Genomic DNA, 20,702 nt, shown 5'->3' with positions numbered 1-20,702 from the left:
CGGCTGTTCCCATAGCATAACCCTTTGAATATCAATTTTTGGTTCCAGGTGGAAACCCTTTTCAGTTTCATATAGAACCCTTTTCCAAAAGGGTTCTACCTGGAACCAAAAAGGGTTCTTCCTGGAACCAAAAAAGTTTATCCTATGGGGACAGCCAATAAACCTTTTGGAACCCTTTATTCTAAGAGTATAGATACCGTATGTGCATATAACTAGGAATAAAGTGATATATAATAAACAGTAGCAGCAGCTTATGTGTAAATTCAGATTCAGCTATTTGGTTAAATATTAAACTAACTATTTAGCAGTCTTATGGCTTGGGGGTAGAAGCTGTTCATGGTCCTGTTGGTTCCAGAGTTGGTGCATTGGTACCACTTGCCATGCGGTAGCAGAGAGAAAAGTCTATGACTTGGGTGTCTGGATGCCTTGCTTTGACACTGCCTGTTATAGAGGTCCTGGATGGCAGGAAGCTTGGCCCATGTGATGTACTGGGCCATTTGCACTACCCTCTGTAGTGCCTTGCGGTCGGAGGCAGAGCAGTTGCCATACCAGGCAGTGATGCAAACTGTCAGGATGCTCTCGATGGTGTAGCTTTAGAACCTTTTGAGGATCTGAGGACCCATGCCAAATCTTTTCAGTCTCCTGAGGGAGAATAGGTTTTGTCAAGCCCTCTTCACGACTGTCTTGGTGTGCTTGGACCATGTTAGTTTGTTGGTGATGTAGACACCAAGGAACTTGACGCTCTCAACCTGCTCCACTGCAGCCCCGACGATGAGAATGGGGGCATGCTCGGTCCTCCTTTTCCTGTTGTCCACAATTATCTCCTTTGTCTTGATCAAGTTGAGGGAGAGGTTGTTGTCCTGGCACCACACGGCCAGGTCTCTGACCTCATTCCTATAGGACACCCTAGTCATAGACTGTTCTCTCTGCTACAGCACGGCAAGCGCTATCAGAGCACCAAGTATATGTCCAAGAGGCTTCTAAACAGCTTCTACCCCCAAGCGATAAGACTGCTGAACATCTAGTCAAATGGCTACCCAGACTTTTTTACATTGTCCCCCCCTCCTCTTTACACCACTGCTGCTCTCTGTTGTCATCTATGCATAGTCACTTTAATAACTCTACCTACATGTACATACTACCTCAACTAATCGGTGCTCCTGCACATGTACTCTGTATCGGTATGCCCCTGTATATAGTCTCGCTATTGTTATTTTACTGCTGCTCTTTAATTAAAAAAATTGCATTGTTCATTAGGGGCTCGTAAGTAAGCATTTCACTTTAAGGTCTAAACCTGTGGTATTCGGCGCATGTGACTAATACAATTTGATTTGATTTGATACAATTTTTAGTTCAGATAAATGGAGATGTTTAAATTAGACATCAAACTCGTGACAACGTCATTTTTAGGATGACAGTAAAGAAGTGGAGATGACCCTTTGAGAAGATAGGTTCCTCCTTGTTAATCAACTTAACCGGTGCCTAACCGGTGACAAACCCGGTTTCCTCATCAATCTACGCACAATACACCATAATGACAAAGCCAAAACAGGTTTTCAGAATTTTTGCAAATGTATTGAAAATAAAAAACAGAAATAGCTTATTTACATAAGTATTCAGACCCTTTGCTATGAGATTTATAATTGAGCTCAGGTGCATCCTGTTTCCATTGATCATCCTTGAGATGTTTCTACAACTTGATTGGAGTAGACCTGTCGTAAATTCAATTGATTGGACATGATTTGGAAAGGCACACACTTGTCTACATAAGGTCCCAGAGTTGACAGTGCATGTCAGACCAAAAACCTGCTCTAGAGCACTCAGGACCTCAGACAGGGGCGAAGGTTCACCTTCCAACAAGACAATGACACTTTTTATTTATTTTTTATTTTACCTTTATTTAACCAGGTAGGCAAGTTGAGAACAAGTTCTCATTTACAATTGCGACCTGGCCAAGATAAAGCAAAGCAGTTCGACAGATACAACGACACAGAGTTACACATGGAGTAAAACAAACATACAGTCAATAATACAGTATAAACAAGTCTATATACAATGTGAGCAAATGAGGTGAGAAGGGAGGTAAAGGCAAAAAAGGCCATGGTGGCAAAGTAAATACAATATAGCAAGTAAAACACTGGAATGGTAGTTTTGCAATGGAAGAATGTGCAAAGTAGAAATAAAAATAATGGGGTGCAAAGGAGCAAAATAAATAAATAAATTAAAATTAAATACACTAAGCACACAGCCAAGACACATCTCTGGAGAGACCTGAAAATAGCTGTGCAGTGACACTCCCCATCCAACCTGACAGAGCTTGAGAGGATCTGCAGAGAAGAATGGGAGAAACTCCCCAAATACAGGTGTGCCAAGCTTTTAGTTTCATACCCAAGAAGACTTGAGGATGTAATCGCTGCCAAAGGCGCTTGTTTCAACAAAGTACTGAGTAAAGGGTCTGAATACTTATGTAAATGTGATATTTCTGTTTTTTATTTTTAATACGTTTGCACACAACAACAAAAACGTTTTTGCTTTGTCTGTAGATTGATGAGGGAAAAAAAACAATTGAATCAATTTTAGAATAAGGCTGTAACGTAACAAAATGTGGAAAAAGTCACGGGTCTGAATACTTTCCAAACGCACTGTAACTCAAGTGAATCACACAGGCTTTGAACAAAATGCAGGGAAAAGTCTAAACAGGATTTTTGGGATATCCCACCTCTGATGTCAGCCCATTGAAGTTACATATTTTTACAGAAATGTTAATGTACTCAATTTTCTTATGATTGGCTCATGATATGACTCCAACAGGGTCACCAGGAGGGATCATTCGATGGAATTGGAGCACCCAGCCAGTTGAATATGTTAAAATAGTGGAAACCCTCAATGGCGCTGCCTTTGCTAAAATGGCCTTTTGGCCACTAGTGGCCTCTATTATTCTCTATGATTTGAACAAAAACAAGGAAGTTGAACCCAGAGCCTCCGAGGGCTGGCCTGGGCAAGGAGTGCCTTTGCGTTAAATCCCGCCTACTCATATGACCATGCTGCCCCAGAGAGGAAGTGAAAGTCACAGGTTAACATTACAGCCGCCAGAATCAAACACAGTGCAGACTAAGCCAATAATCTAACCAACTTGTTTGCAGATAAACCGTCCTTGTAGCAGGGACAACAGAAACAAGCATCATTTTCTGTTCTTGAATCTGAATCAACTCGACCGCAAAATAGAAAAATATGTGAGAAAAAGACTGCTCATGGCCAATACAGAAACCGGATAAACATTGGAATTAATTTTGAATGGTGGAAGAGTGATGCCAAAATGGCCACCGTTCTACTGGACTGGTAGGTAGGTGCAGGGTTGTGTTTTGGGCCTGCTAGGTGCGTTAGCTGCTGACCTGAGTGTGTTCAATGTTCAAGCTAACTCACATCTGTAATCAGACCGTTTTGCACCGGGGCTGAGAGGAACATTTTCTATTTGACAGCTAATTTCCTGCAATTCTACACATTTTGCAATAGGGTGTTGAGAAATATTAGCAGTTTTTAATATGATATCTGAGTGAAGCTGACTAACAAATTCAATTGGGGCCCACCGGCCGGTAATTCAACCATTATAACAAGTTTAGCTGGCAACTAATTTAGCAATCTTAAACATATTAGCTGACATGGGCTAATTCAAATGAAATCAAATGTTATTTGTCATACACGTACACATAATTAGCAAATGTTTTTGCGGTTGCAGCGACTGACATAGCAAGAGAAAAACTGCTCATGCACAACCACATTTCAAAATTGCACTTTGTGTATTCTACTATTCTAATTCTATCCCAACTGAGTAAATAAAAAGTGGGAAGGTGATCCGTGGGCCTTCAAAAAGGGTGATGTCAGTTGCCCAATCCCTGATGTAGCTACACTGCACAAACCCCACAATGCGCCCAATCCCTGATGTAGCTACACTGCACAAACCCCACAAGATGCCCAATCCCTGATGTAGCTACACTGCACAAACCCCACAACATGCCCAATGCCTTTAATTCAACTAGCTAATGTTAAATAGCTAGTTGAAGCTTGATATGCAGATTGTTGACATTAGTGTGTTTGGTTTGTAGATTATTATGTTAGCTGACTAAGTGGTTGACTGCACCCCAGAAAATGCATCTAGCTATAGAATTCGGTACAGTAACATAACAAAAACATGTATTACTCAGGGAGATACTGGTGGAGACAGTCTGATTTCAAGGGAACCTGAAATCACAAGTTGTGATTGTGACCCCAATATCGAGAAAGATAAGATATTTTTTGTAACGCTTTGTGATTCAACAATGACTGTTGGTAATCAACCAAAATAGTTAGCTACTTTTGACCAATTCAGCACATTGGCTGCCTATATATAGCATTGATTTCTATCAGGACGACTGAATGAATATCCAGTTAAATCTGTCAAGTAGACAATGGCTCATCTGCATGACATATTGGTGGACTATGGGCCATCAAGTAATAGGATGGTTACATTAGCATGACACATGTTACACTGATTACAACACAACACCACATCCTATGTAAAGTACCAATCAAAAGTTTGGACACACCTACTCATTCAAGGGTATTTCTTTATTTTTTACTATTTTCTACATTGTAGAATAATAGTGAAGACATCAAAACTATGAAATAACACATATGGAATCATGTACTAACCAAAAAAGTGTTAAAAAATATATTTTAGATTTTAGATTCTTCAAAGTAGCCACCCTTTGCCTTGATGACAGCTTTGCACACTCTTGGCATACTCTCAACCAACTTCATGAAGAATGCTTTTCCAACAGCCTTGAAGGAGTTCCCACATATGCTCAGTGGCAACCCATCGTTCAGGGCAGTACCCCACCTGATTTGCATGCTATTTTGGCATTAATACGTGTCACATATCAATTTGCAAACAATGTTTAAAAAAAAAATATATATCATTGAGTTAATAAAGCCGCATACAAACATGGTCTCTTTTTTGTTTTCTTGAGTAAGAGAGCTCCAAAATACACGTTTTTCAGCCTAGCTCAGTGCTTTCTGTGGTAGTGGGGCAAGCCAGCAGAAAACACGGATTGTTGTGCTGTGATTGGCTCAGTGTTCTGTCACTCATGGGGACACTACGTCACTGCCAAGTCTAAGGGTAGAGCTCAAAAAATCCAAGCCCCTTGGGAGCTGCCATTGAGTTACATTAGAAGTGCCCATCCAAGAAGGCTCAAGGTCATTGACCACAGATTTAAAAAAAAGTCTACAGTAGCTTTGATTGGACTGATCAATATCATCAACATCATACTTTCAAAATATTAACTAGCAGTCATCATCATGAAAAAAGTCGACAATCTACTGGCAAATCCTTTTTAATCATTGTCATATGAAGAAACGTATCAGTTCTCATTGGCCATTGGACAAGGAATCATTGGCTAACTGCAACAATTGCAAAACAATCATTCGCCTGCTATTCAGTGGAGTGGCTGTGTGGTCCCAAGTCTAAGATTAATGGTCTCTTTTCCTATTGGCCATATTGTCAATGAAGCATGATTTGTGCTGCGCTCAAAACAACTGCTAACTCGGAACTGGAAAATTTGACTTTAGTGTGTTCAAGACAACTGGAAACTCAGGAAAAATGAGCTACGACTGGGAAAATACATTTTGAACTTTCATCCAACTCAGAATTGTAAATCGGGAACTCAGGCCTCTTTCTAGAGCTACGACCTGAAGATCACTGACGTCATCATGATTCAACTTTTTTTCTCCTCGAGTTCTCAGTTGTCTTGAAAGCACCATGAATCCAGAAAATGGCAGACTTTGATGACAAAATTTGCCCACAAAGGACTGCCGCTCCACCTTCCTGTTCAACTGAACGCAGCACAACAAGGTGAGTCCTAAAATGGTCTATTTTCACGTCTTAGTTTCACCTACTGTTCTGACTTGGTGGTGCACATGTGGTCTATAACCTGTTTTTGAGAAATGTAATCATCTAATATTGTAAGAGCTTTCATTGTCTGCTCATATGCCCCCTTTATTTATGCTACGGTTCTGACATTGTGTACAGGGAGAACACTGTAAGAACGGCCCATGTTCTGAAATCTGTCGCTGTACATTACAAAAGTGCTGAACAAATAGTTAAATCAAATCAAATCACATTTTATTTGTCACATGCACCGAGTACAACAGGTTACACACCTTACAGTAAAATGCTTACTTACAAGCCCTCCTCAAAAATGCAGTAAAAAAAAGAAAATAAATAAGAATAAGAAATAAAAGTAAAAAATAATTAAAGCAGTAAAATAACAACAGCGAGGCTACAGGGGTACCGGTACAGAGTCAATGTGCGGGGGCACCGGTTAGTCAAGGTAATTGAGGTAATATGCAGAGGTGGGACCAAGTCATTGTTTTACAAGTCACAAGTAAGTCTCAAGTCTTAGCACTCAAGTCCCAAGTCAAATCCCAAGTCAAGACCAACGAGTGTCAAGTCAAGTCTCAAGTCTCAAGTCCTAAACTTTGAGTTTCGAGTCCTAAACAATTCATAATGTGCTCTTCACCAAATGTAATACCATTTCATATTTTTAACAATAGTAATAGTTAGTATATTACAATTACGCAAATCATGAACGCTTTTAAAAATATATTTATTACTTTCCAAATAAACTTTATATTTCCATGGAAATACATGGGAAGCCATAAGAAAGATCCCCCCCAATAGTGATCAGCTATCGAGGATAACTATGGGGCACAATCGGGCGATGTAGGCTTGTACACAATCGCCCAACCTTACACACACACACACACACACACACACACACACACACACACACACACACACACACACACACACACACACACACACACACACACACACACACACACACACACACACACACAAACACACACACATTAACATATGTCAATGGTTTTAGGAACAGCAGTAACATCAGGCAGGATTTAGGCTACCAACTGCCTAGCCAGTTGTAGCTCAGTCTTGGGTGCAATGATCACATTGCCGCACTGACTGACTGTGTGGAGGCTCATTGATTTAACGTTATGTTAGCCAATATGCTACACTAGCAAAGTTATGAATGATAGAGGTGTCGGCTATATTCGCCACGACTTACCGTTCTTTGTGCAGCTTCAAATGTAGTACAAAGTTGGAAGTTGTCTGTCATTTTCTTCCCGCATGTTTTGCAAGTTGCAATCCATTTTTTGTTGATACAGCGTAGTCTTTATATCCGAAAATAATAATTTGGGGTATCATCTTTCCAAGGGCTCCATCTGAATTCACTCGCCGACGTTCCTCTGCACTGCCACGTGCAACTTTTTCTCAGCTGGCACAATTGGCTGCTGTCCGATTCAAACTGTAATCTGTTAAATGAAGAGTTGATGCGCTGCACACTTTTTAAAAAGCATCATTTTTAATATTTGGGCTAGGAGAGGGTATCAAGTCAGGTCGAGTCAAAAGGCTCAAGTCCAAGTTAAGCCATGAGTCATTGGTGTTAAAGTCAAAGTCGAGTTGCAAGCCATCATATTTCCAAGTCATGTGACTCGAGTCCACACCTCTGGTAATATGTACAGTGCCTTGCGAAAGTATTCGGCCCCCTTGAACTTTGCGACCTTTTGCCACATTCCAGGCTTCAAACATAAAGATATAAAACTGTATTGTTTTGTGAAGAATCAACAACAAGTGGGACACAATCATGAAGTGGAACGACATTTATTGGATATTTAAAACTTTTTTAACAAATCAAAAACTGAAAAATTGGGCGTGCAAAATTATTCAGCCCCTTTGCTTTCAGTGCAGCAAACTCTCTCCAGAAGTTCAGTGAGGATCTCTGAATGATCCAATGTTGACCTAAATGACTAATGATGATAAATACTGGATAATAAAGCCCAACTAATTAACCTAACTAAACACAGGTGTAACTAATAAACAGGCAAGGGGGGAGGATCAGCTAGTAGGCCGGTGACGACGACCGCCGAGCGCCACCCGAACAGGAAGGGGAGCCACCTTCGTAGGAGTTGTGACACCCTATATATGTTTAAATAATATAATATTTGAGAACTAACAATCACCAAAATAAAAGCTAATCAGTCAGGGGGATTAGAAAAATCTAAAAACAATGAATTTAGCAGTATAGATAGAACATAGCCATAGCAGAATATGTAGAATCACAGGAAATGTGCTTAAACATTTCAACATTTTCTTGATGCTGCATGGCAAAATAAATAGAATTGCAGGAAAGGGCCTTTAAAACTCCAAATATTTATCTCAGCTCCATGGAGAAATTTGCAGAATTGCAGGAAATTGACTTACAAAATACAAAGATTTCTCAAACTTCTCACTAGCCATTATTGGCTGAGATAATGAGTGGGCTGGACATGTCGAGAGATGAGTTCAGATTGGTCTGCCAAATAGCATACTTCTGTCTATTTGACCTGGTCAGTAGGTAATCCTGTCGAACGTGGCTTTCTTTCAAATATATTGCGTAGTAGAACTGCATAAGTGTTGCTTCTGGAGGACTGAGTTTTGAAATCAGTGGAATTTTTGTATTTTTGTATTTTTTTTAATGATAGCTAAGGAGATGGAGAAAACACCTGTCTCTGGACTACATCTTCAAACTAAGGGCAACGATGGCATCCGTGACCGCGAGAAGCGTCCATCCATGATGTATATGGGGTAAAATAGTCTAGCTGGCTACATTTTCAGATATTGCACGTTTCTAATTTTGACAAAGTTGTTTTCATTTCAAAGTTAACTGGCTAGCTCGCTAACATGACGTATATAATCATATTATTCTGTTCTCAGAGCAATTTGCTTTGCTAGTTATAGCCTAATGTCAGATAGGTAACATTGAACCTGGTTGGTTAGCTACCTGCAGATTCATTCAGGCTAGTAACGTCATGAGTTGGGATTATGGTTTGTTGTTTACTTAGCTAGCTAGCTACATGTCTTAACAAAAGACTACACTATGCAATTCACCTTTTCAATAAAATGTCACTGCGACAACTGGTAAATTTACTCTGGCTATCTACTCCGATTTAAGAGCACTCTCATCTGAGTGTGCCTGAGTGCAGAATAACTGACAAATGTTCATGTTCAACACCCACTGAACATGGCCGGTGTCAGTAAATATTGTCAAAAAAAGGATACATTTTGCCAGCTACACAGTTGCAGTCCTTAACGGTCTGGATAACATAAAAACAGCCAACCAGTTCTGCTCGGGCGAGAAAAATGGTCAGTGTCTGGAAATAGCTAGCAAGCTAGCCAATGTTAGCCAGTTAGCTTGGGTGCTTGACTATTGTTGTTAGGAAAGAATACTTGCCAGTCATTACTATGGCATTTTAAGATGGCGCTACCCATACCTCGCTAACCAAAAATACATACAGTTGAAGTCGGAAGTTAACATACACCTTAGCCAAATACTTTTAAACTCAGTTTTTCACAATTACTGACATTCAATCCTAGGAACAATTCCCTGTCTTAGGTCAGTTAGGATCACCACTTCATTTTAAGAATGTGAAATGTCAGAATAATAGTAGAGAATGATCTATTTCAGCTGTTATTTCTTTCATCACATTCCCAATGGGTCAGAAGTTAACATACACTCAATTCGTTTTTGGTAGCATTGCCTTTAAATTGTTGAACTTGGGTCAAACGTTTCGGGTAGCCTTCCACAAGCTTCCCACAATAAGTTGGGTGAATTTTGGCCCGTTCCTCCTGACAGAGTGTAACGGTCTTCGTCGTCATCGGATGAGAAGTAGGAAGGATCGGACCAAAACGCAGCGTGGTAAGTGTCCATGATTATTTATTATAATGGAACACAAAAATACTTATTCACAAAGTGAAAGTAAGAAAGGAAATTCGAAAAAGTCCTGAAAGGTGAAAACACAAAACAGGAAACAACTACCCACAAACACCAGGTGGGAAAAGGCTACCTAAGTATGGTTCTCAATCAGAGACAACGATAGACAGCTGCCTCTGATTGGGAACCATACCAGGCCAAACACATAGAAAAGTAAACATAGAAAACCACATAGAATGCCCACCCCAACTCACGCCCCGACCAAACCAAAATAGAGACATAAAAAAGGAACTAAGGTCAAGGTGTAACTGATTCAGGTTTGTATGTAACCTTGCTCACACACGCTTTTTCAGTTCTGCCCACACATTATCCATAGGGTTGAGGTCAGGGCTTTGTGATGGCCACTCCAATATATTGACTTTGTTGTCCTTAAGCCATTTTGCCACAACTTTTTTGCGACCAAGCTTTTGAGACCAAGCTTTAACTTCCTGACTAATGTCTTGAGATGTTTCCCTCTTCATGATGCCATCTATTTTGTGAAGTGCACCAGCACCAGACCTCCGTGCTTCACGGTTGAGATGGTGTTCTTTGGCTTGCAAGGATCCCCCTTTTTCCTCCAAACATAACGATGATCATTATGGCCAAACAGTTCTATTTTTGATTCATCAGACCAGAGGACATTTCTCCAAAAAGTACGATCTTTGTTCCCATGTGTAGTTGCAAATCGTAGTCTGGCTTTTTTTATGGAGGTTTTGGAGCAGTGGCTTCTTCCTTGCTGAGCGGCCTTTCAGGTTATGTCGATATAGGACTTGTTTTACTGTGGATATAGATACTTTTATACCTGTTCCCTCCAGCATCTTCACAAGATCCTTTGCTGTAGTTCTGGGATTGATTTGCACTTTTCCCACCAAAGTACGTCCATCTCTAGGAGACAGAACGCGTCTCCTTCCTGAGCGGTATGACGGCTGTGTGGTTCCGTGTTGTTTATACTTGCGTACTATTGTTTGTAAGGATGATTGTGGTACCTTCAGGTGTTTGGAAATTGCTCCCAAAGATGAACCAGACTTGTTGAGGTATACAATTTTTTTTCTGAGGTCTAGGAAAGTTTCTTTAGATGTTCCAATAATGTCAAGCAAAGAGGCACTGAGTTTGAAGGTAGGCCTTGAAATACATTCACAGGTACACCCCCAATTGACTCAAATTATGCCAATTAGCCTATCAGAAGCTTGTAAAGACATTACATACATTTCTGAAATATTCCAAGCTGTTTAAAGGCACAGTCAACTTAGTGTATGTAAACTTCTGACTAACTGTAATTGTGACACAGTGAATTATAAGTGAAATAATCTGTTTGTAAACAATTGTTGGAAAATATACTTGTGTCATGCACAAAGTAGGTGTCCTAACCAACTTGCCAAAACTATAGTTTGTTCACAAGAAATGTGTGGCGTGGTTCTAAAAGGAGTTTTAATGACTCCAACCTAAGTGTATGTAAACTTCTGACTTCAACTGTATATGTACAGATTGTCCTTAGTTACAAGCACATGTTAAGTATTAGTGGATTGCAGTGGAGGCTGCTGAGTTGAAAATGGCTCATAATTTTGGCTGGAATGGAGTGTAATGGCTGGAATGGAGTGAATGGAATGTTATCAAACACATGAACACCATGTGTCTGATGCCATTCCATTTACTCCATTCCAGGCATTATTTTGACCCGTCCTCCCCTCAGCAGCCTCTATTGGTGGATTGAGTGCATCACTTTGCTCAGCTTTACTTCCTGAAGTGTTTCCATTCCCCTTTAAGTCTCTGTTGATTTATAAGTCTTGAAACAATCATAAAACAGTACTGAACATTCTGAACACCCACTATCAAGAGCAGCAGTTGTGCTTTTGACTGCAGACAGATCCAGTAACAGGGATGGGCTACAGCATCTGTAGACTATAGAATTCCTCCTTGACTTTTGGTGGAGTGTGATGATCACGTCCAATACAAGCAGACAGACCCACAGGGGGAAAGACAGGAAAGAAACGCCCAACATGAAGGGCATGAGGACCATAACCCCATACACATTTGGGATACTTTTAAAGGAATAATGTGTGTGTGTGTGTGTGTGTGTGCATGCGTGAGTTTGTTTTTACAGGAACATGTCATACAATGAGTTTGTGATTCATTTCCATAACTTTTGGGTATCTTTTGATCATCACCATCATCATCCTCACCACTATACTCATACCAAACTGGATTCGGAGGGATACAACTGAAGCCTAGCCACTGTAATAGTCTGCTTATAACAAACTAAGCATGAAGCGATCTCTCTAACAATTTTCTCCCTCCACCTCTCCTTTCCAAAACTACCATTCACCATTAACACTAGGTCTCGGCCAGCTGACTGGGTCAAATGTCATACACTGGTTTTTACTCAGATATTGTTTTGCTGTTGCCCGTAAACATCAAGGTGAAGTGGACTGTCCAGATCCAGGGCAATATTCAATCAAAACAGCTATCCGCGTTGCCTGCGCCACCACCAGAACCTGAAACTTGTGATGCACCATGAGGAGAAATTACAAAAACATAAAGGGTAATATTTCAATTTAATTGAGCTTGTGTCTGTCAAATAATTTTAGCAATATATTAGTTATTGTTCATGGTTTAAATACAAAATGATTGTCCCATGTCCATAAGAAGAGTTTGTGAATGAGTTTGACATGTGTTTGTGTTCAGCACTGTTAAAGGATTATGGTTATTGGCAGCTTAGGGAACTAACTTAAGGTCATAATATTGCCAACATGAGTCCTGATATTTTCATTGATCAACAAAACACATAAACCCTGTTTTATTAAAGAGGAGGGTGTCTCAAGACTAAGCAAACTGGGAGACAATGTATTGTGTGTGTGTGTGTGTGTGTGTGCGCTAGCACAGCACTAGTTGAGGAAATGGACATTTTTGACATGGACTTTCTACTGTAAGCTGTCTGTTTATCTGTTGGTCTCTCATTTCTGTGGTCTGACTATCAGGCTCATCTGTTTGAGATAATTAGAGGAGAGAAGGAGACTGCAGAGGTAAACATCTTAGGCCCCTTCTTACACAAATACTTTACAAGGCCTAAACACCAACAACTTCAGATGCAACATGATGTCTCCATGCAGCTGATGTTGCTCCTGCTCCCTAAACCCCTGGAGCCAGAAAAAAGGCAATGAGTTTTTCTTCCTGTACGTCTGAAGACCCCTTTCCCGAAAAACACGTCATTAACTTAAGTCCAGATGTAAACAAAGCACGCAACTTGACTCTCAGTAAGGTAATAAATTAACTACTTATCATTAATTGATTGTAAAAGATACACTATTTAATTGTTGAGGATAAACTAAGTATTTAATCTGATCAAATAGTAGCAGTTCAGATGTTATGCTATAAGTCTCTGTTGTGCAAAAAAATCATTTGGAATTAAATTCAAAACATATAGAAAGAGAAACATTTCTTTTCCATTATAGCCTCTTACATTCACACTTGTTGGTAAAAATAGCTCAGAAAAGAAAAACAGAGGCGGTAAAGTATTGGAATTGAATAATAGTGTGCCAGAAACAAAGGAAATTGAGTATTATTGTAATCACTGGACCCATGCTGCAGTATTTCAAGTGATTGAGGAGGTAAACAATGCCCATTTCCCACCCAAACACAGTCCAAGATCACAATGAGAAAGTCATAGTAACATTACACATGTAATGGGGGTTAAAATATTATTTGTTTTTGACTGAGCTTGCCTGTAATGGTAGATGGGCTTTGTTTGCGCTTTGGGACTATGTTTTGGTTCCATCGTGCCAGGCAAGCTCAATAAAGCGCAGCACCCCTCCCCACCCAATTTTATTTATTTTATTTGAACCTAGGTGGTTTTCAGAAACAAGAGATAGACAGGACAGTTTTGGGCAATTGCAGAGTAACTTACAATTATAAATTCAAGTGACTCCAACAATAATATAACAAGGGGAAAACTGACACCACTCGGCACAATAAGAACAGTTTGCAACTCGTCCACAAGTGACCGTTGGAATGTTTCATGACTAATCGTTTCACATAAAACTTTTCAAAACTCAATGGATGTCAAGCTTTTGCAGCATACATTGACTGTAGATTCACAACACAGCATAACTGTAACATAGGCTTATGCCACACTGGAAATGTTTGCACTCTCTCAGAAAAACAAGAGGCACATCTCATACCACACATCCGTCATTGCTAATTGTCACCTACTCAGATCTATAGTTGACTTTAGCAGGTAGAGACTTTATAATTTACTATCTCCCTTAAAGACCAGAATTTAGTGCTAAAGACACATCCTCATTACCAGTGTTGTGGAGTACATCTTACATTTCTGTCATTTAGCAGACACTCTTAAGCAAGGCACTTAACCCTAATTGCTCTGGATAAGGGTACATCAACAGATTTTTTACATAGTCGGCTCGGGGATTTGAACCAGCAACCTTTCAGTTCCTAGCCGAACACTCTTCACAACTAGGCTACCTACAGTACATGTAGTTCAACTAGTAAGTTACAGTGCCTTTAGAAAGTGTTCCCACCCCTTGACTTTTTAAAATGTTTGTTGTGTTACACCCTAAATTTAAAACGGATTACATTTAGATTCGTTGGTCACTGACCTACACACAATACCCTATAATGTCAAAGTGGAATTATGTTTTTCTACATTTTTACAAATTCATAAAAAATGAAATGCTGAAATGTCTTGAGTCAGTAAGTATTCAACCCCTTTGTTATTGCAAGTCAAAATAAGTTCAGGAGTAAAAATGTGCTCGACAAGTCACATAATAAGTTGCATGGATTCACTCTGTGTGTAATAATAGTGTTTAACATGATTTTTGAATGACTACCTCATCTCTGTACCCCACACATACAATTATCTGTAAGGTCCCTCAGACGAGCAGTGAATTTCAAACAAAGATTGAACCACAAAGACCAGGGCGGTTTCCCAATTCCTCGCAAAGAAGGGCACCTATTGGTACAGTAGATGGGCAAAAAATAAAAAGGCAGACATTGAATATGCCTTTAAGCATGGTGAAGTTATTAATGACACTTTGGATGGTGTATCAATACACCCAGTCACAACAAAGATACAGGCATCCTTCATAACTCAGTTGCCGGAGAGGAAGGAAACCACTCAGGGATTTCACCATGAGGCCAATGGTGACTTTAAAACAGTTGCAGAATTTAATCGCTGTGATATAAAAAAAAACTGAGGATGGATCAACAACATTGTAGTTACTCCACAATACTAACCTACATGACAGACTGAAAAGAAGGAAGGGTGTACAGAATAATAGAAATATTCCAAAACATGCATCCTGTTTGCGACAAGGCACTAAAGTAATACTGCAAAAAAATCTGGCAAAGCAGTTCACTTTTTGTCCTGAATACAAAGTATTATTTTGGGCCAAATCCAATTCAACACATAACTGAGTACCTCTCTCCATATTTTCAAGCATAGTGGTGGCTGCATCATGTTATGGGTACGCTTGTAATCGTTAAGGACTGGGGAGTTTTTCGGGATAAAAAATAAACCGAATGGAGCTAAGCACAGGCAAAATCCCAGAGGTAAACCTGGTTGTCTGCTTTCCATCAGACTCTGGGAAATTAATTCACCTTCCAGCAGGACAATAAACTACAAGTCAAAATCTACACTGGAGTTGCTTACCAAGAAGACAGTGGCCGAGTTACAGTTTTGACTAAATCTACTTGAAAATTTATGGCAAGACCTAAAAATGTTTTTCTACCAATGGTCAACAACCAATTTGACAGAGCTTGAAGAATTCTGAAAATAATAATGGGCAAATGTTGTACAATCCAGGTGTGGAAAGACTTACCCAGAAAGACCCACAGCTTTAATTTCTGCCAATTCTACAAAGTATTGACTCAGGGGTGTACATAGTTACGTAAATAATTTTCAATAAATTTGCTAACATTTCTAAAAGCATGTTTTTACTTTGTCATATTGTTTGTAGATAGGTGAGACAAAAAAATACTTAATCCATTTTGAATTCAGGCTGTAACACAACAAAACGTGGAATACGTCAAGGGGTATGAATAAGTTCTAAAGGCACAGTAAATAACCTGCCCAATTCTCACTTGAAATATAGGTTTGTGTTTAATAGGCTACTATCACTGATCAGTACACTGCTAATTCACTGATTCATACAGAAAACAGGTTTAGGTGACACTTTGCAATCCTTTACTGTAAAAGCTGTGTTGGCCAGGAAACTCATGTTTCTCCCTTCAGTCAGAGAGGAGTCTTGGTAACTCTTTCTACAAAACACATGTTTGTAAAGCATTAAGAATGTATCAATAACCCTCATGCGTTTACAAAGGCTGTTAAAATAATCATTAGATGTTCACAACAGGTGTGAAAAAAATAAAAGAGAAAACGTGGATTACTTCTGGTCCTTTATTTGACCAAACCTCTGTGGTATTGGTCCTCATCCAGGATTGATGATACATGTCTTCTTGAATCTGGATGGGTCTGGGTGTTCTCAACCCCACTGAATCTGGATGAGTCTGGGTGTTCTCAACCCCACTGAATCTGGATGAGTATGGGTGTTCTCAACCCCACAGAATCTGGATGGGTCTGGGTGTTCTCAACCCCACTGAATCTGGATGAGTATGGGTGTTCTCAACCCCACTGAATCTGGATGAGTATGGGTGTTCTCAACCCCACTGAATCTGGATGAGTCTGGGTGTTCTCAACCCCACTGAATCTGGATGAGTATGGGTGTTCTCAACCCCACTGAATCTGGATGAGTATGGGTGTTCTCAACCCCACTGAATCTGGATGAGTCTTGGTGTTCTCAACCCCACAGAATCTGGATGGGTCTGGGTGTTCTCAACCCCACTGAATCTGGATGAGTATGGGTGTTCTCAACCCCACTGAATCTGGATGGGTCTGGGTGTTCTCAACCCCACTGAATCTGGATGAGTCTTGGTGTTCTCAACCCCACAGAATCTGGATGGGTCTGGGTGTTCTCAACCCCACTGAATCTGGATGAGTCTGGGTGTTCTCAACCCCACTGAATCTGGGTGTTCTCAACCCCACTGAATCTGGATGAGTATGGGTGTTCTCAACCGCACTGAATCTGGATGGGTCTGGGTGTTCTCAACCCCACTGAATCTGGATGGGTCTGGGTGTTCTCAACCCCACTGAATCTGGATGGGTCTGGGTGTTCTCAACCCCACTGAATCTGGATGGGTCTGGGTGTTCTCAACCCCACTGAATCTGGATGGGTCTGGGTGTTCTCAACCCCACTGAATCTGGATGGGTCTGGGTGTTCTCAACCCCACTGAATCTGGATGGGTCTGGGTGTTCTCAACCCCACTGTTTCCTACTCTCTTAGAGAAAAAGGTGCATTCTACAACCTAAAACGGTTCCATGTCAAACCCTTTCCATAGAGGGTTCTACATGGAACCCAAAATAGTTCTACCTGGAACCCAGAAAGAGTTCTAACTGGAACAGGAAAGGTTTCAGAAGAACCCTTTTTTGAACCCTTTTTCTTGAGGCTCAGCCCTTAAAGGTGAAAGGTATGAGTAACATCTGTTATCGTGACATCATGGTGACATTCACTCAATTGATCAGAGGGTCGACATAACCTTTCATCAGCCAGTTGAAGTGTAAAAAATGATTTACTGGGGTGATGTATTCAGGTACAGGATACATACTATAACCAGTTGGACACCAAGACATTGCAAGAGATGCTGATTTTCCTTATACCTAGACACTGTATCTGGAGCCCAATTCCATCATGGTGAAACCATAGACATAATCATAACACATGCCATATGTTCACACAAACATGGCAATTCAGTTCAAATAGCATCTTCAATGGACAAGTACATTTTCCAACCAGAAAAAGAGAGAGTTGGAGAGTGAAAGAGTGAGCTAGGGGCTCCAATGTCAAGAGACAGGCTTTCATCCAAGGTGGTTGTAAAGTGAATCTAGAGGCTGGATAAAGTATCTCAACACCAGGCCAAAAGAACCATCCCACCCCTCCGAATGTGAGAATGTGGTTTTCTCTGAAATGCTCATAACCACCACCCACCCCCAGACTCTCGCTTGTTGGGAAGACAAGACGCTTGTCTCCAAACTGACTGCACGCAAAGGATGTCTGTTGGCTGGGGCACTGGGAAATGGGGGTGTATACGATGGAGGACGGTGGGGTGGGGTGTGGTCCCATGGTCCCTAGCGGGCGTAGCATGAAAGGAGAATTTGATACAAAACTAACATTCACGTGAACAATTAGAAAACCGTGTGTGTGTGTGTTCACATCAATTCTCCGATTTCTAATAGACCTCCACTATCTGTTCTGTGTTAGATGCAGGTTCATCATGTAGAAGTGTTGAGGAGTAGAGAGAAAGGAAAGTTGTACTCTGAGTTGGCTTTGAGTTGAGTCAGACTTGACAGTCAGGATCATGTTCAGCTCAATTGAGCTTAAGCTCTGACGTAATGCAAGACGGGTGGCACCAGTATTTACACTCCTTTGGATACTCAAAAACAATCCACACGAATATTTGGAATATCATTCAAACAGGATAGATATACAGATTCATTATCTGTGTTTTTAGCACCAGAGTGGATGCGTTTGACAAGAGAGCGTGTCAAGACAGTTTACTCAGTGCAAGACTGGCAAGTTAGTTATTTTACCAACTGAACTGAGAAGTTAGCTATTTAGATTATTTGCTAACTGTTTTTATTCGAAACAACGAGATGGCAGAGGCATGGAGACTGTTGAATATGGCAGAGGCTTGGAGAATGTTAAATATGGCAGAGGCTTGGAGACTGTTGAATATGGCAGAGGATCAATAATAAGAATAAAAGCACCTCCTCCCAGCTGCTCAGGATAGGAAACATTGTCACCACCGATAAATCTACAATAATCGATAACTTCAATAATAATAAGCATTTTTCTACGGCTGGCCATGCTTTCCACCTGGCACCTGGCACCTGGCACCTGGCTAAGCCCCCCCCCCCCACACTTCTCCTTCACCCAAATCCAGACAGCTGATGTTCTGAAAGAGCTGCAAAATCTGGAGCCCTACAAATCAGCTGGACTAGACAATCTGGACCCTCTCTTTCTAAAAGTATCCGCCGAAATTGTTGCAACCCCTATTACTAGCCTATTCAACCTCTCTTTCATATCGTCTGAGATCCCCCAAAGATTGGAAAGCTGCTGCGGTCATCCAACTCTTCAAAGGGGGATACACTCTAGACCCAAACTGTTATAGACCTATATCCATCCTGCCCTTCTAAAATCTTCGAAAGCCAAGTTAACAAACAGATCACCGAGCATTTTGAATCCCACCATACCTTCTCCACTATGCAATCTGGTTTCCAAGCTGGTCATGGGTGCATGAAAAGAGTAAAAGACAGTACTGTGCAGCCGTCTTCATCGACCTGGCCAAGGCTTTCGACTCTGTCAATCACCGCATTCTTATCGGCAGACTCAATAGCCTTGGCTTCTCAAATGACTGACTTGCCTGGTTCACCAACTACTTCTCGGATAGAGTTCAGTGTGTCAAATCGGAGGGCCTGTTGTCCGGACCCCTGGCAGTCTCTATTAGGGGTGCCATAGGGCTCAATTCTTGGGCCAACAATTGTCTCTGTACATATCAATGATGTCGCTCTTGCTGCTGGTGATTCTCTGATCCACCTCTACGCAGACGACAACATTCTGTATACTTCTGGCCCTTCTTTGGACACTGTGCTAACAAACCTCCAAACGAGCTTTAATACCATACAACACTTCTTCCGAGGTCCCCAACTGCTTTTAAATGCAAGTAAACTAAGTGCATGCTCTTCAGCCGATTGCTGCCCGCACCCTGCCGCCCGACTAGCATCACCGCTCTGGACGGTTCTGACTTATGAATATGGGGACAACTACAAATACCTAGGTGTCTGGTTAGACTGTAAACTCTCCTTCCAGACTCACATTAAGCATTTCCAATCCAAAATTAAATCTAGAATTGGCTTCCTATTTCGAAATAAAGCCTCCTTCACTCATGCTGCCAAACATACCCTCGTAAAACTGACTATCCTACCGATCATTGACTTCGGCGATGCCATTTACAAAATAGCCTCCAACACTCTACTCAGCAAACTGGATGTAGTCTATCTCAGTGCCATCCATTTTGTCACCAAAGCCCCATATACTACCCACCACTGCGACCTATATGCTCTCATTGACTGGCCCTTGCTACATATTCGTCGCCAAACCCACTGACTCCAGGTCATCTATAAGTCTATGCTAGGTAAAGCCCCGCCTTACCTCATCTCACTGATAACCATAGCAACACCCACCCGTAGCCCGCACCAAAGCAGTTATATTTCACTGGTCATCCCCAATGCCAACACTTCTTTTGGCCGCCTTTCCTTACAGTTCTGTGCTGCCAATGACTGGATCACATTGCAAAAATCACTGAAGCTGGAGTCTTATATCCCTGTCTCTAACTTTAAGCATCAACTGTCAGAGCAGATCACTGCACCTGTACACAGCCAATCTGTAAATAGCACACCCAACTACCTCATCCCCATATTGTTATTTATTCTCTTGGTCTTTTGTACCCCAGTATCTCTACTTGCATATCCTCATCTGCACATCTATCACTCCAGTGTTGTTACTACATTGTAATTATTTCACCTCTATGACCTATTTATTGCCTTACCTCCCTACTCTTCTACATTTGCACACACTGTACATATATTTTTCTATTGTGTTATTGACTGTACATTTGTTTATGCGTAACTCTATGTTGTATCACAATTGCATCACAATACCAGGAAGCCATTGCGAGTGTACCCATGAGTTTACCATTCAAATTGCCAGGGTTAGATAGGTTCCAAGC

The sequence above is a fragment of the Oncorhynchus tshawytscha genome, linkage group LG01, assembly GCF_018296145.1.
Source record: "Oncorhynchus tshawytscha isolate Ot180627B linkage group LG01, Otsh_v2.0, whole genome shotgun sequence".
NCBI lineage: Eukaryota > Metazoa > Chordata > Actinopteri > Salmoniformes > Salmonidae > Oncorhynchus > Oncorhynchus tshawytscha.
The sequence above is the reverse complement of the archived record's forward strand: the minus strand, read 5'-3'. Positions refer to the sequence as shown.